This window comes from Brienomyrus brachyistius, unplaced genomic scaffold, assembly GCF_023856365.1.
Source record: "Brienomyrus brachyistius isolate T26 unplaced genomic scaffold, BBRACH_0.4 scaffold46, whole genome shotgun sequence".
Lineage (NCBI taxonomy): Eukaryota > Metazoa > Chordata > Actinopteri > Osteoglossiformes > Mormyridae > Brienomyrus > Brienomyrus brachyistius.
The window spans coordinates 2,297,614-2,311,505 of NW_026042321.1; the positions used below are offsets into that span (position 1 = coordinate 2,297,614).

Sequence of the window (13,892 nt, forward strand, 5' to 3'; positions counted from 1 at the left end):
ACATTAATATTCTACAATATATGTCTACATATTAATGTTTAAACATAAACATGACAAAAATGTAAACATGACATAAACATGACAAAAAAAACTTTTCTTTTTGGATGCCACATTCCATCATTAAGCATGTTTAGAAACAGCAGAGCAGATGCCTATTCTTTGGTTAAACAATTTGCAAGCTCTCTTGGTAGATGACTATTTCACACTCTGGCTCTTTTCACTGTTGATCAGATCCTTGATATTGCTCATCTCCAGCCACAGTCTCATTCCATCCATGTCACTTGCGATAAGCTCTGAAAACAGTGTAGGAAGGAATATTTCATTATCAATTCCACTAGTCAATACAAGAGATTCTCCAACAAGGGTACTGCAAACAACCCTGCCAACGCACTGGTGGGAACTTTCCGTCTTTCACCATGGGGTGCCCATCTTCTGTGCTACCATTGATAAAAGTTACCCAGTGATGCATCACTGAATAGAACAAGCTTCAGTTTATCCGGTTTTCCATAAAACTGGAACTTCAGTTAAATTATGTTATAATTTTAGCTAAGCTGAATCTCAGTAACAGATCGAACATAATATTAGGTTGACTATGTCTTGCTATCCGGGGAACCTTAGATCTAAGCTGGTCTACTTCAGATTCTGCAAGCTTAAGTTGTATCAATGTGAATGGAAGACAGTCTTAGCATATTTTTCTTGCTGTAGAAAGACAGCTCAATTGTCATTTTCATGCCAATGTAACAGAAATGATTGGTATCCTCTCTGCCAATCTGAAAAGCATTTTTAATATGAGAAATCACAGGGGCAGTGAAGTCAGCTGTGCCTCCCCAAATTAAATCATCCACATGACATCCAAGTACTCCTGGTCTAACCAGGAAAATACAGGTGGATCTTCCTTTAGATGCCCTGCTCCCTGTTTAATATGCACAACTTTCAAAAAGTATACACAGCACCCAACCCATTCTGGTTTTATGATTATATTAGATGATTATATGTACACAGACTGCACTGTATGTATATTTATGCAGTGTCACAGAGATTATGTAGTACTTTGGGCAGAGCTTAACAGGTGTCCATTTAAGACGTCATATGTGGGAGGGGGCATGTCCTTCATTGATTGGTCCAGGGTCATGACCCTGGATGGTATTCTGATTGGTTCAGGGTCATGTACATACAGTATGTTTGGCAACACCTCTAATCAATGTTGGAAGGGTTGTGACCTGGTAGGAGACCACACCCACATTTGGGATTGTCCAAAACTGTCAGAGTACTGGAAAAATATACAAGAAGAGGTTAAAAAATGTTTGAACATAAAATTACCAGTTGAACTCGGACTTGTACTAGGAATTATACCACAGAATATAGTATTACTGGGAGTTCTTTTAATTGACAGGAAAATGATAATGATCTCCTGGCTAAAACCCCAGCCCCCCTTGATAGTACAATGGAAACAAAGAGTAAAGAAAGTGTATAATATGCAATTTATAACTGCAAAATTGTTACTGAGAATGGAGTGTTTCTTTACCAAATGGCTTCCAATCTATAATTTTCTTTTTTCAACAGATGTATGACACTTAGGAAAGGATAGGGTTGAATTGAGACTTCCACGTATATCTTAGAACATCAGAAACTTACAAACGAGAGGAGGCCATTCGGGGAGAACTTAACTAATAGCTCAGAGTTGTTAAAAACTTATCTAGCTCTGATTTAAACCCAGGGTTTTAGTCTGCACTACTTGAATAAGAAGACTATTCCACACTCTAACTACATGTTCTGTAAAGAAGTTTTTTCTCAAATTCAGTTTTAAATGTTCCACCTATTTAGCGGCCTACTGTCTGATTTTATTGTGTATACTTTTTGAAAGTTGGCAGGCTTAGTTGATTGACAGTGTTATTCGAATATGGGTTCCACATTAAAGGTGGCAGCACCCAACCTATTCTGGTTTTATTATATTAGATGATTATATGTACACAGACTGCACTGTATGTATATTGATGCGTGGATCACAGACTGCCCAGAGAAATATTCCTGCATTTTCTTTGGACATTTGACTGCTAATGTACTGTAAAAAATATCTATGTTAAACTTTAATAAAGAGAAGTACAAACAAAATAAAAAGCTCGCGAATACTTCCTTCTGCGTCTATCATTTCACCTCCTACCAATTTAGACTCCATACAATTCTTATTATCGAAACAACTATTTCTGCACATTTAATGCTCAACTTATCTGCTAATTGTACACACTCTTCCTCTGTCTTGGCCCAAAACCATGTATGTCCGCTTTTTCCACTGGCTCATAAATTTTCCCCATTAAACTAAATGCGCTCTGAGACCTTTTCCTCCTACATCATTTTATATATCACAATCAGTTCGATCCAGCAGACCTTCTTCTCTCAACACAATATCTGCAGTTTTTACCACGCAGGCCTTCTTTGGCATTATCTATTTCAAAATTATCTTTGCCTAAAACAATGCATTGCTTTACAACGTAATAGTACTTTTGCCTCACAACTTAAAACAGACAGACAGACCCCCTCTCTCTAGGGCGCAACTTCTGAATCACTTTTACTACACGGGCTCTCTCTGGCCTTTTTCTACTGCATCTCTGTCTTTACATTACAAAAACAACATTTCTGCTCCACAAAAATGAACGGACCCCTCTCTTCAGAGCGTGACAAGATATAGACCCACTGTCTCTAGGGGAATACAACTTTTACTTCACAAAACAGACCCCCCTGTCTCTAGGGTAATGTCTCTAAACAACTTAACACACGGGCCTCCCAACAGTAACTCAAAAACCTTTAGTTTAGACCGTTACCTCTCTCAGGGAGTTACCTTTAAATCATCATTAACCCTCCGAGGCCTCTTTGCCTTGAGACAATATCCCAAACCCTCAAATTAAACTGTCCCATCTTCTACAGCGTTTTCTCTGGGGCAATATCCACACGTGACCCTTACTTTGGGGATTTCTCTCACACCACACACACACTGGGCCCACTGAATTCTACCCAAGCAGTTTTCCCCTCCCCCAGTTCTTTTCTGTTCGGCGAGTACCCTTACCGGGGCTAGAGACACCCCCGTCTCCTTTTCCCTGTTCTATTTCCCTATCTTTTCATGCAATAATAAAAGGCCTTTCTTACCAATCCTTAGGGCGTCTCCTTCAGTGCAGATGGATGTGCTCCGGTTCCTCTGCCAGGTGCTCGCCTCCCTGGGTCTCCTCTCCGATCCTGTTCGTGATGTCAAATTATGTTGTGGTTTTTTTCTTCCACCACCAATCAGGAGTCAGGAGTCGCTTGTGTAGATCTTTGGACTCAGTCTTCATTGCAACAGTGAGGTTACAATCAAGGCTGGACATACTGCATTTTTTCTACATTTTCTTATCGTGTAATAATATATCTTTTCCCGTTTGATCCCTCAGCTGAACATAATAGTAGCATGACCATCTCTACTCGGATTTTTTGAAATACCCAGCGGTGAACTTTTGGTGAACTCAGGCGAATCCCTTCATTCTGTAGCAAACCTTGGCAGCTTCTGCTTGTCGCACATTGTCTGGCTAGAGGATTAATAATATATTTGTCCTTTATGATAAGCTGCAGCACTAATAAAGTACATATTCATTCATACATCAAAGGTTCAAGATAGCTAACAGATACAGAAACTTCTATCAGGTGCTAAGGGGCTCTATACCAGCTTCTTAATAGAGTCCGAATGATTCCATTCTATCCATTTTCCAACCCAACTACCCTTCTGGGTTGTGGGAGGGGGAGCCTAGCCAAGATGCTACGGGCAAGAGGCGAGGAACAACCCAGAATAGGGGGCACACCTATGGGCAATTTAGTAACAATTAACCATTGTACACATTGTATCATGTAACCCAGGAGGAGACTCGAACCCAAGTCCCAGAGGTGTGAGGCAACAGTGCTAACCACTGCACCACCATGGCGCCGTGCTAAACAATATTGCATACAAATTGAAAAACTGTAAATAAATATATTTCTCCACCTTAGTGGGATCGCTGCCACTGGGAAGATGCAGCTGGGTAAAAATTGACTGCCGTGCTGCTGACTGACTTTTCAGTTCTGGCACTTTCCTGGGGCGTATGGCTGTTTTAGCGGGGAACTCGATCTCCTAGCTTTTGTGCACCATTTTGAAATGCCGCTCCAAACTGCCATTCTTCAGTAAAGCCACGCTTGCATTGCATATAAGACATATGGACTTCGAATTTGAGTAAACAAAAAAGTATCCTCTTCCCACTCTGAATGAAAATGAAATGTTTTTGATCGTTTGGCTTCTGACATGTTTGCGTGCTAAATGTTTACAGAGCACGATTAGCAGCACATTGAAAAAAGGGCGCACGCACACGTGCAGGGATGGTTGCCACACACTTTGCGATCGATTGAGAATTAATCTGCGATGGCGATCAACTGTTTGGGCACCCCTGCTCTGTGCGATTGAGAATTCAGTAGCAAACAGGCTGGCTGACCAGAACATAGAATTAACATAGAAATTGATAACAGGAAGAATGACAAGGGATCTTGACAGTTTCCAATAAATCAAACATATTAACTTCATATGTAAACACACCATTTAAAATTATAGACATCCATAATGCGCCATATCATTTACATGTATGGTTTAATAAAGGAGACAAAATGAGTATTTGAAGCGATATTCCAGATTTTTCAACTTCTCAACTTCTCTTTATCCTTTGGCTGGCACCCCCATTTGAAAATAGTACTAATGATTGCACCATCCCGAAATAAAATGCATAAAACACCCAAACCAGTTGCAATATATGAAGATATACCGTATACATTTGCATTTCATTTGACCAATCAGCAAATAACCTTGTGCTTGAGTACAAACAATGATGAGCCAGTTAAGAGTAATAGAATTTTTTTATATAAATCTTGTGCAACTCTGAATGGTTATCACTAGCGGTTTGTTGTTCTTGTGGAAATCATGGGATTGTCATCATCTTCTTGTCCTTTTGAGAAGTGCAGTTTTTTCAGGAAGCTTCAGAAGAAGCATCCCCGTGAAGAAGTCCAGAGGAGAAAGGTAAACCGTCTTTATTATGATCTGCAGGGAGTTGCCTAGCAGGCATGCCTGCATGTGAGTCACTTGCGTGAAGTTGCCCCCCATATATTTTAGATTTCAACTAAACTGGTCTCAATCGTACGTGCCACGTTTGTGCTGGATTGTGACGTGAGCAATGCCATTTTAGAGACTCGGGGGGGGGGGGGGGGGGGGGGCGTTAATATTTGGGAGGTCTATACCTGTGCATTAACTATATACACACACACTACATATGTATTCATACATACACACATACATATTTTTCGCTGTATTTTTACAGAGAAAGTAAAACTTAATTATTGGACATTTTTATTTAACCACCATGTGCAACAAGTAAGACGGTCCATGGGAAGGTAAAGACATCACAAAACACAGTGCAGGCAAAATGACAAGTTTATTAACTGGTCACGTTTGGTGCTGGGGCGTTCACTACCTTGTAGCAAAACGCTATGTATGTCTGCACATAACTTGGAGTTCTGTGATATCCTTTACCACTGTGAATGCTTCTCTTACCACTGCTATGCCTATGACACTCACTCATGTCTCCACTAAGATCTCCGCATGCTTGGCAGACATCTCATCTTGGATGACCGCTCACCAACTAAAACTCAACACTAGTAAAACCGAACTGCTTTACATCCCTGCTGACTCAACCCCCCTCCAGGACCTTGCGATCCCCTTTGACAACTCCCTGATCCGTCCTTTGGTTTCTGCTCGCAACCTTGGGGTTACCATGGACGATCGTTTGTCCTTTTCCTCACATATCGCCAGTCTGTCTTTCTCATTCTTGTCGGTTTCTCCTCTTTAATATCAGGAGGATACATCCATTTCTTTCCACTCAGGCTACCCAGATACTCGTCCAGTCCCTCGTCATCTCACACCTTGACTACTGCAACTCGCTTCTAGAGGGTTTACCACTGAGCACCATCTATCCCCTCCAACTGATTCAGAATGCAGCTGCTCGTCTTGTTTTCAACCTTCCCAAGTTCTCCCACACCACTCCTTTGCTGCACTCTCCCCACTGGCTTCCTGTAGCTGCCTGCATCAGATTCAAAACACTGATGCTCGCATACAAAGCCAAAAATGGTCTGGCACCATCCTACCTAAAAGACCTCATCACACCCCGCACTGCACCACGATCTCTCCAATCCTCCAGCACTGCTCGACTGGTTCCACCACCCCTAAAGGCACAAGGAAGACACACATCTCGGCTGTTCTCTGCCCTGGCACCTAGTTGGTGGAATGAACTCCCCCTAGATGTTCGAACAGCTGAATCCTTGAATGTCTTCAAGCGACAACTTAAAACATTCCTTTTTCAGAAATATCCGAAGTAGTACTTCTGGCTTCTTACTTTGAGTTCTTTTCCTTATTTAAAAAAAAAAATGCACTTTCCCAACAGAGTATTCAGATAGATGGTACTCATTGGGTCTTTACTGAGCTAGTATCTGAAAAATTCACTGTAGAGTCTTAAAGGACGCATGCAAGTCACTCTGGCTAAGGGCATCTGCCAAATGCCGTAAATGTAAATGTAAATGACGATCAAATTAAAAATTAAATCGCTTTTCACACCGTAAGAGCCACTTTCCATACTGTCGTTTTGCTATTTCACTCCCACATCCCATGGAATGGACGTACTGTGCTGTGCTGAGTTGGTAGAACAGATGATAACCTGTCACGTGACCATGTAAACAAACATTAATATCTCAGAAACTAAAGCAGCACAAAGGATAGTTTTAACAGCACAAACACAGCATTCACGATTGAGACCAGTTTGGTTGAAATCTGAAACATGGGGGGCCAACTTCACACAGGTGTATGACCTACATGTTCCATATGATTGCACTCGTATCCATGAAGAAGACCATTCACCGGCTGCTAGACTACGTAGAGCTACATGGCCTCCATACTGAGGGCATTTACTGCAAGCCTGGTAGTGCCATCAGCATGAAGGAGCTGTGCCAGCAGCTGGAGAAAGGTGTCAGCCGGCACTGCTTCCCCTTCTGGGAAGGCCCTCTCAGTGCTGGGCTGCTCATTTCTGTATCCATAACAATGCTGGTTCCGTGCACCATCCAGATCCCCAGGCGGTACGTCTAGAAGATTACCCCATCCACAGCATCACCGGCCTGGTCAGTGAATGGCTCCGGATCCTGCCTGAACCGCTTTCAACATTCAGTCAATACAGTGGCTTCCTGCATGCCATGGGTAAGGCCTGACTGCTTCTGGATAGGGCAGCGAGGTCAGTTCTTCTATCCAGCACCAAATGATGAAATTGAACATATCTCCACTATTACCACAGAGCTGGCAGAAAAATTGGAACGACTGGAGAAAATCTACCAGGTGCTGGATACGCTTCCTTCTGCCAACACTGACATGTTGGAGATACTCCCCTCCACATGGTCAGGTGGGAAGGCATTCCTTTCTCACTTGCCAGATATCCTTGACAATGCGCAGGATTAGATTGCACAGAATTGTAAAGCTGGACTCCACCTCTGCCTTCCCTAACCTCTGAAAGTCTTCTCCTTCCCACGGTGGCCAGTAAGGAAGGCCATAATCTAATGTCCACACATTCGCTGGCCATAGTCTTCGCCTCCTCCATCCTTCGCCCTCCTGACACCTCGAACCCCCTCGACATTAGGATGGACATGAACAAGATCACCATGCGAGTACCTCGCTTGTCCTTCAGGCACAGACCACCAAGGCTTCTGGGCTTGTTCCTCCAAAAGGCTGTAGGCTGCGCTGAGCCTCCACCGCATAACTGCCCATATGCACCATCTATGCAGGTATCTGGAGCTCATACTGAATGAAGTGAAGAGGCATTTTGAGGAGCTGAAGGAATGGGAGCAGCTGGAGTATGCTGATGCCCTGACCAGCTGGAGTTTGCAGGAGCCCTGCAGGTTATACCATCCACAGGGACGATATGACCTGCATACAGTCTGAGATGGAGTGACCCAGTCCAAACCAGGACAGCATGGAGCCAGAGACCCTTGTGGAAGAAGAAATGTATAAAATAATATTATTATGGGTCCCAAGAGTGGTACCATGATAATAAAGTTAAGTACCTGTAAACAGGTGAGTAAAACAAAGTGCTGACACAGGCTGCTGCTTTTCCGTTCTTCGTCCAAAGTGCGTCTCTTTATTTACTAGCAACAACTGCAATATATCTATGTGCAATAAATCTTTCCTTGGTCATTGTGTGGTTCAGTTGTAAACATGTGCAATAAAATTCCATTCATATAACCCAAACAAATACATTCATAGTCATTTTATAACATAACACATGTTCAGGTATCCACAAAACATCAACACATACCTTTCTTCACCTTTACAGGAGTGATAATAAACCACTATAGCTCAGTAGTGAAAATACATGGGTATTCCATAGCATTTTAATCTGCCTATCTGTAGCTGCCTATCACCTGAATATTTATTAATACTGAATAGAGTTCCACAAAGTAACAAAGTCTAAGAATTGCACCTAATGGGTTTCTGTTAATTACTATAAAACACTAACTTAAGGCTGCATGATTTGGGGAAAATATCAAATCGTGATTTTTCTGACAGACACTGCGATTGCGATTTGATTTGCGATTAAATCTTTTATGTTAAGCTTCAGTTCAATATTCAGTGTGTAATAATTTTAAAACATTATGACATTGTCACAGGAGATCGCGGGCAGAGCGCCGATTGTGCAGGCAAGCAGGCAGGAACGGGCAGACAAGCCGTAATCAGGGCAAACGGGTTTATTTAGGGGATCCGGGGCAGGGAACAGAAGACGCCAACTAACATCAGGTAACATCAATGATGGACGAAGGACTCAGGTAAGACACGGACTGAAATACACAGGACTGATTGAAAATAATCAGACACAGCTGGGTACAATCGGGAAAGAACACGTGGGTAATCCGGGGGCGTGGCACACACGAGAAGATGACGAGCAGGGCATGACAGAACCCCCCCCCCAAAGGCGCGCTTCACCGGGCGCGCCAGGGAGGAGGCGACAGACGGGACACGGGAACCGGGACCTGGAGCAAAAAAAAACAGAACCATCAACGAGAGACGGGAAACAGGACTGAGGCACAAAACAGGGCAAGCGACAGGACATGAGACATGAGCTGACAAAGGACAGGGAAGGCAGAAAGACAGACAAGAAACGGGGACACGGAGGGAACAGGCGGAACAAAAGGGCCAGGAGTGAACAGAGGGAACCCAGGGAGAGAAGGAGGAACACGAGGAGCAGAGACGGGCGGGACGAAGGGACGAGGGGCAAAGACAGGAGAGCAGGGCAAGAAGGAGGGGGAACAAAGGGGAGCCCGTGGGAGCCCCAGCGGGCGACGGGGGGCGACCGGAGGGGCCGCAGGCGGCCAGGAGGCCGGAACCGGAGGGGACCGTGAAGGGGCTGAGGAGACTGGGGGAGGGACCCGCGGAGGGGCCAGGGAGGGAGCAGGAGGGAGCACCAGGGAAGGGGACGAGGGAGCTGGAAGGGGTCAGGGCGAAGGCAAGGCGAGGGGGGGAGCCGCCGCAGGCGGCGACGTCCTCCGACGGGCCGAAGGTGGGGGCCCCGCAGGCGACCGAGGAGCTGCCGTCGGGGAGCCCCCCGGCGACCAACCAGGCACCGGAGGGGGGAGCGAGGCAGGGCGACGAGGCACCGGAGGGGGACCCGCAGGCGACAGCCGACCCGGAGGGCCAGGACCCGCAGGCGCCAACCGAGCCCCAGCGCAGGCGAGGCAGGGCGAGCCAGGGAGCAGGGCGGGCGGGACCCCAGCCCTGCGTCTGTGCCCCCTCCCCTTGCGGGACACAGACATGCCGACCCCAGGTCGGGGTCGACGTCGCCGGGGCGAGGAACAAGGAGTCACAAGTTCCATCCCCGAGGGGTCCCATTCCAGCTCCTCCACCTCCGAAGAGGGAGGAGCCAAGATGGAGTCGTCCGGGACCACCTCGGGGACTAGGGTGAAAGGGACAGGAGCTGGGGCTGCTGCAGGCGGAGGGGGCGCCGCTGGGGCTGCTGCAGGCGGAGGGGGCGCCTCTGGAGCGCGGTCAGGAACAGGAGCGCGGTCAGGAACAGGAGCTGCAGGTGGCTGCAGTGGGGGCGCCTGCCCGGGAACTGGAGCGCGGTCGGAAACTGGAGCGCGGTCGGAAACTGGAGCGCGGTCGGAAACTGGAGCGCGGTCGGAAACTGGAGCTGCAGGCTGCTGCAGTGGGGGCGCCTGCCCGGGAGCTGCAGGCTGCTGCAGTGGGGGCGCCTGCCCGGGAGCTGCAGGCTGCTGCAGTGGGGGCGCCTGCCCGGGAGCTGCAGGCTGCTGCAGTGGGGGCGCCTGCCCGGGAGCTGCAGGCTGCTGCAGTGGGGGCGCCTGCCCGGGAGCTGCAGGCAGGGGAAGCTGCGCAGGCGGTGGCTGCGCAGGTGAAGGCGGCTGCGACGGCTGCGCAGGCGGCTGCGGGGTCCGCGGGCGGCGGCGGCCGCACGGGAGCGGGGTCCGCGGGCGGCCGGAGCTGGAGAAGCCTCTGTAAGCCCTCCGCGAGGGCTTCGAGGGCCGCTGGCTCAGAGGCTGGGTTAAACGCCTCGAAGTCCTTCTGGAGCTGGGTCAGGTGTTGCTCTACCTCTGGGTCTCTAGGCGTCGGGAAGCTGTCTGACACCCTCCAGTATAACCCCTGGAGGGCGAAGAACCGGTGAGCGAGCCGCTCTCTTTCCTCTAACAGAGGCGAGGGAGAGACGGATACGGCCCCCTTTGGGAAGCGGGGCACACGCAGGATCGCGTCTCTACCAGCGCGGACACCTCCCCAATTATCCAGTCTTTCGGGGCGGTACTGGTGCCTTTCGAGGGGCGGCCGCTGGTCCCTGGGGAACGGTGCAACGCCCGGGATTAGGACGAGCTCCTCCTCCTCATCGTTACGATCCCAGAGTCGGGTCCGGAAACTGGCTCCAGAACGGAGCGGTTCTGACTCCGGGCTTAGGACGGGTTCTCTCTCTTCATCCTCGCTAGGGAGCCAAGGGCTAGAGAGAGAACAGGCACCCAGACTGATGGTCTCTTTAGGAGTCCTCTTCCTCCCTTGCTTCCGCTTCTTTTTTAGGTCTGTCATTCTGTCACGGGAGATCGCGGGCAGAGTGGCGATCGTGCAGGCAAGCAGGCAGGAACGGGCAGACAAGCCGTAATCAGGGCAAACAGGGGTTTATTTAGGGGATCCGGGGCAGGGAACAGAAGACGCCAACTAACATCAGGTAACATCAATGACGGACGAAGGACTCAGGTAAGACACGGACTGAAATACACAGGACTGATTGAAAATAATCAGACACAGCTGGGTACAATCGGGAAAGAACACGTGGGTAATCCGGGGGCGTGGCACATACGAGGAGCCGACGAGCAGGGCATGACAGACATGAGATACCATCAATATAAACTGGCCTATATTCTAATGCAAAGATGAGAATTTAAAGATGTGGTGTGTCAAGTTAAATAAAATAATAATGAAAACAATTGCAGCAAAAAGAAAAATCTTGCAGGTAACGCTGATTACCCCTTAATAACACTAGAACCGCCTTTTCCCATGCCAATGAACAAGCAAGAACTACTTTGGTGTATGCAGCCCTTTTGTTTGCACTAATGTGTTAAAAGTGTCAATAACAGCAGCTAACAACACTCAAAAAGCCGTAATATTCATAACAGAGTGGCTGTTCATTCCTGAAACCGTAAAGATGGATTTTTTTTAACGTAGTATGCATTTTATAAAAAGTTGAATCAATTCAGGTGAAACAAAAAAATGTACGTGTTCAGGGTTGCAAACTCTTTCAGACTCTCACGCAAAAAACCTTACTGCAAATCTTCCATTCTAAACTTAAAATTAGCTGCATCAAAAACGTTACGGCAGTTTGCAAACCCTACAGACTATTTACAAGGTAATAAAACTTACATACATGTAAAATGTATGTGCAGAACAGAGAACAGAAAATCTCACCTCAAGCAGCTGACCAACGTTGCCAACCCTGCATATTATTTGAAATGAGAAGTAAAATGCAATTTTCAACTGGAGCGGCTTATCATTCCTTTACTTTGTTATTTGGACAAATACAAAACGAATGAATAAACATTATATGCGTCTCTTTTTGTATCTTTTCTAAATAAGACCGCGTGCCCATACCCAACTGTAGCGATTAGCGGTTAAAGTGATCTATTCTTTCAGTTTATGTTAAAGCAAGGCTTTTTATTTTATTACTGTTGTGCGATTAAGATTAATCTTTGGAAATAAAATAATAAGCACAAAAACATACGACATAAATACGATTGTATTATGGGTTTTACGGCTTTTTTGGGGGTTATCATTGTGAGAATTACTGACTGTCTCGTTGTTTTGATGGCTTAGCGGTATCCTAATGCTATAACATATTAACGAAACAAAAGGTATCAAACGCTGATGTATATCGCAGCTGGTGTTTAAAATGAGCTCGCCGGTTCTATTAATGATAGGACCTTTCTGAAACAATCTCGGACCATGAAATAGTCTTATAGCTCAGTAGCGGAATCAGTATTTTTTCCGCACCGCGAATGTAACATTTTCCTTGGGTTTCACATGTTTGCTGTTTGTGGGCATATACGCCTTCTAGAGTCACTTGTAATTGGGAAGCACGGCGCTTGTGATTGGTGAGAATGGCTGTCACACAGGGAGCACGGCATGAATTTGTATTCTCACAGCGGTTTTAAACCCTGGGTCCGACGTGCTGTATAATGTATATCCTAAATCATGTCTCATAAACCATCAATACCCATTGAACTTTGTAAAATTTCCGTCTCACAAAACAGTGCCTGGTAGCGCACGATGCTAACCCAGTTAGCTTAAAAAACCGGTAGTTAACCGTCTGCAGCACTTCTGCCGCCACAGATCGCTCGCGAGACAGCTGTTCACCTCACCTACAAAACTTCTAATCCATTTTTTATACTTAAAAGTTCAAAATAACACTAAAATCGTAATCAAAAAACATTAGTTATGAATTAAAAAAATAAACATGACACAGTTTCCCCTGTACTAACCTGTACACAAGCGAGTAAAACAAAAAGATGTCACAGGCAGCTGCTTCTCCGTCCTTCGTCCAAAGTGCGTCTGAGGGCAGGGTGGGTTCCGCCCCTTAGGCAACCCGGAAGCAACTGCTCCACCTGTGTCACACGCTTCAGTTACGACTATGTTATTTTAGAGCAATAATAGCTGATTTAAGAATAAAGAATAGCTTGTTTCACCCCTGTTTTATTTATTTTTCTATGCGTGCACAATATTATCCATCCATCCATCCATCATCTCCCGCTTAGTCCGGAGTCGGGTCGCGGGGGCAGCAGCCTCAGCAGGGAGACCCAGACTTCCCTCTCCCCGGCCACTTCGTCCAGCTCCTCTGGGGGGATCCCGAGGCGTTCCCAGGCCAGCCGAGAGACATAGTCTCTCCAGCGTGTCCTGGGTCTTCCCCGGAGTCTCCTCCCAGTGGGACATGCCCGGAATACCTCCCCAGGGAGGCGTCCCGGAGGCATCCTGATCAGATGCCCGAGCCACCTCATCTGGCTCCTCTCGATGCGGAGGAGCAGCGGCTCTACTCTGAGTCCCTCCCGAATGACTGAGCTCCTCACCCTATCTCTAAGGGAGAGCCCAGCCACCCTGCGGAGGAAACTCATTTCGGCCGCTTGTACCCGCGATCTCGTTCTTTCGGTCACTACCCAAAGCTCATGACCATAGGTGAGGGTAGGAACGTAGATCGACTGGTAAATCGAGAGTTTCGCCTTTTGGCTCAGCTCTCTCTTCACCATGACAGACCGATGCAGCGCCCGCATGACTGCTGACG

At 46.8% G+C, this 13,892-nt stretch overlaps 1 protein-coding gene and 1 long non-coding RNA gene across 2 annotated transcripts in view; one reads left to right on the forward strand and one right to left on the reverse strand.

Moving 5' to 3' along the window:
- The window catches only part of LOC125723229 (guanylate-binding protein 1-like), a 63,428-nt gene that overhangs the window by 14,647 nt on the left and 34,889 nt on the right, over window positions 1-13,892 (forward strand). The gene's annotated exons all lie outside the window — the stretch shown is intronic.
- LOC125723244 (uncharacterized) lies at window positions 92-13,220 on the reverse strand. Its single transcript, XR_007386824.1, has 3 exons — window positions 13,099-13,220; window positions 3,142-3,228; window positions 92-293 (listed from the first exon to the last, which is right to left on the reverse strand). It is a non-coding gene; the product is annotated as an uncharacterized LOC125723244 (long non-coding RNA).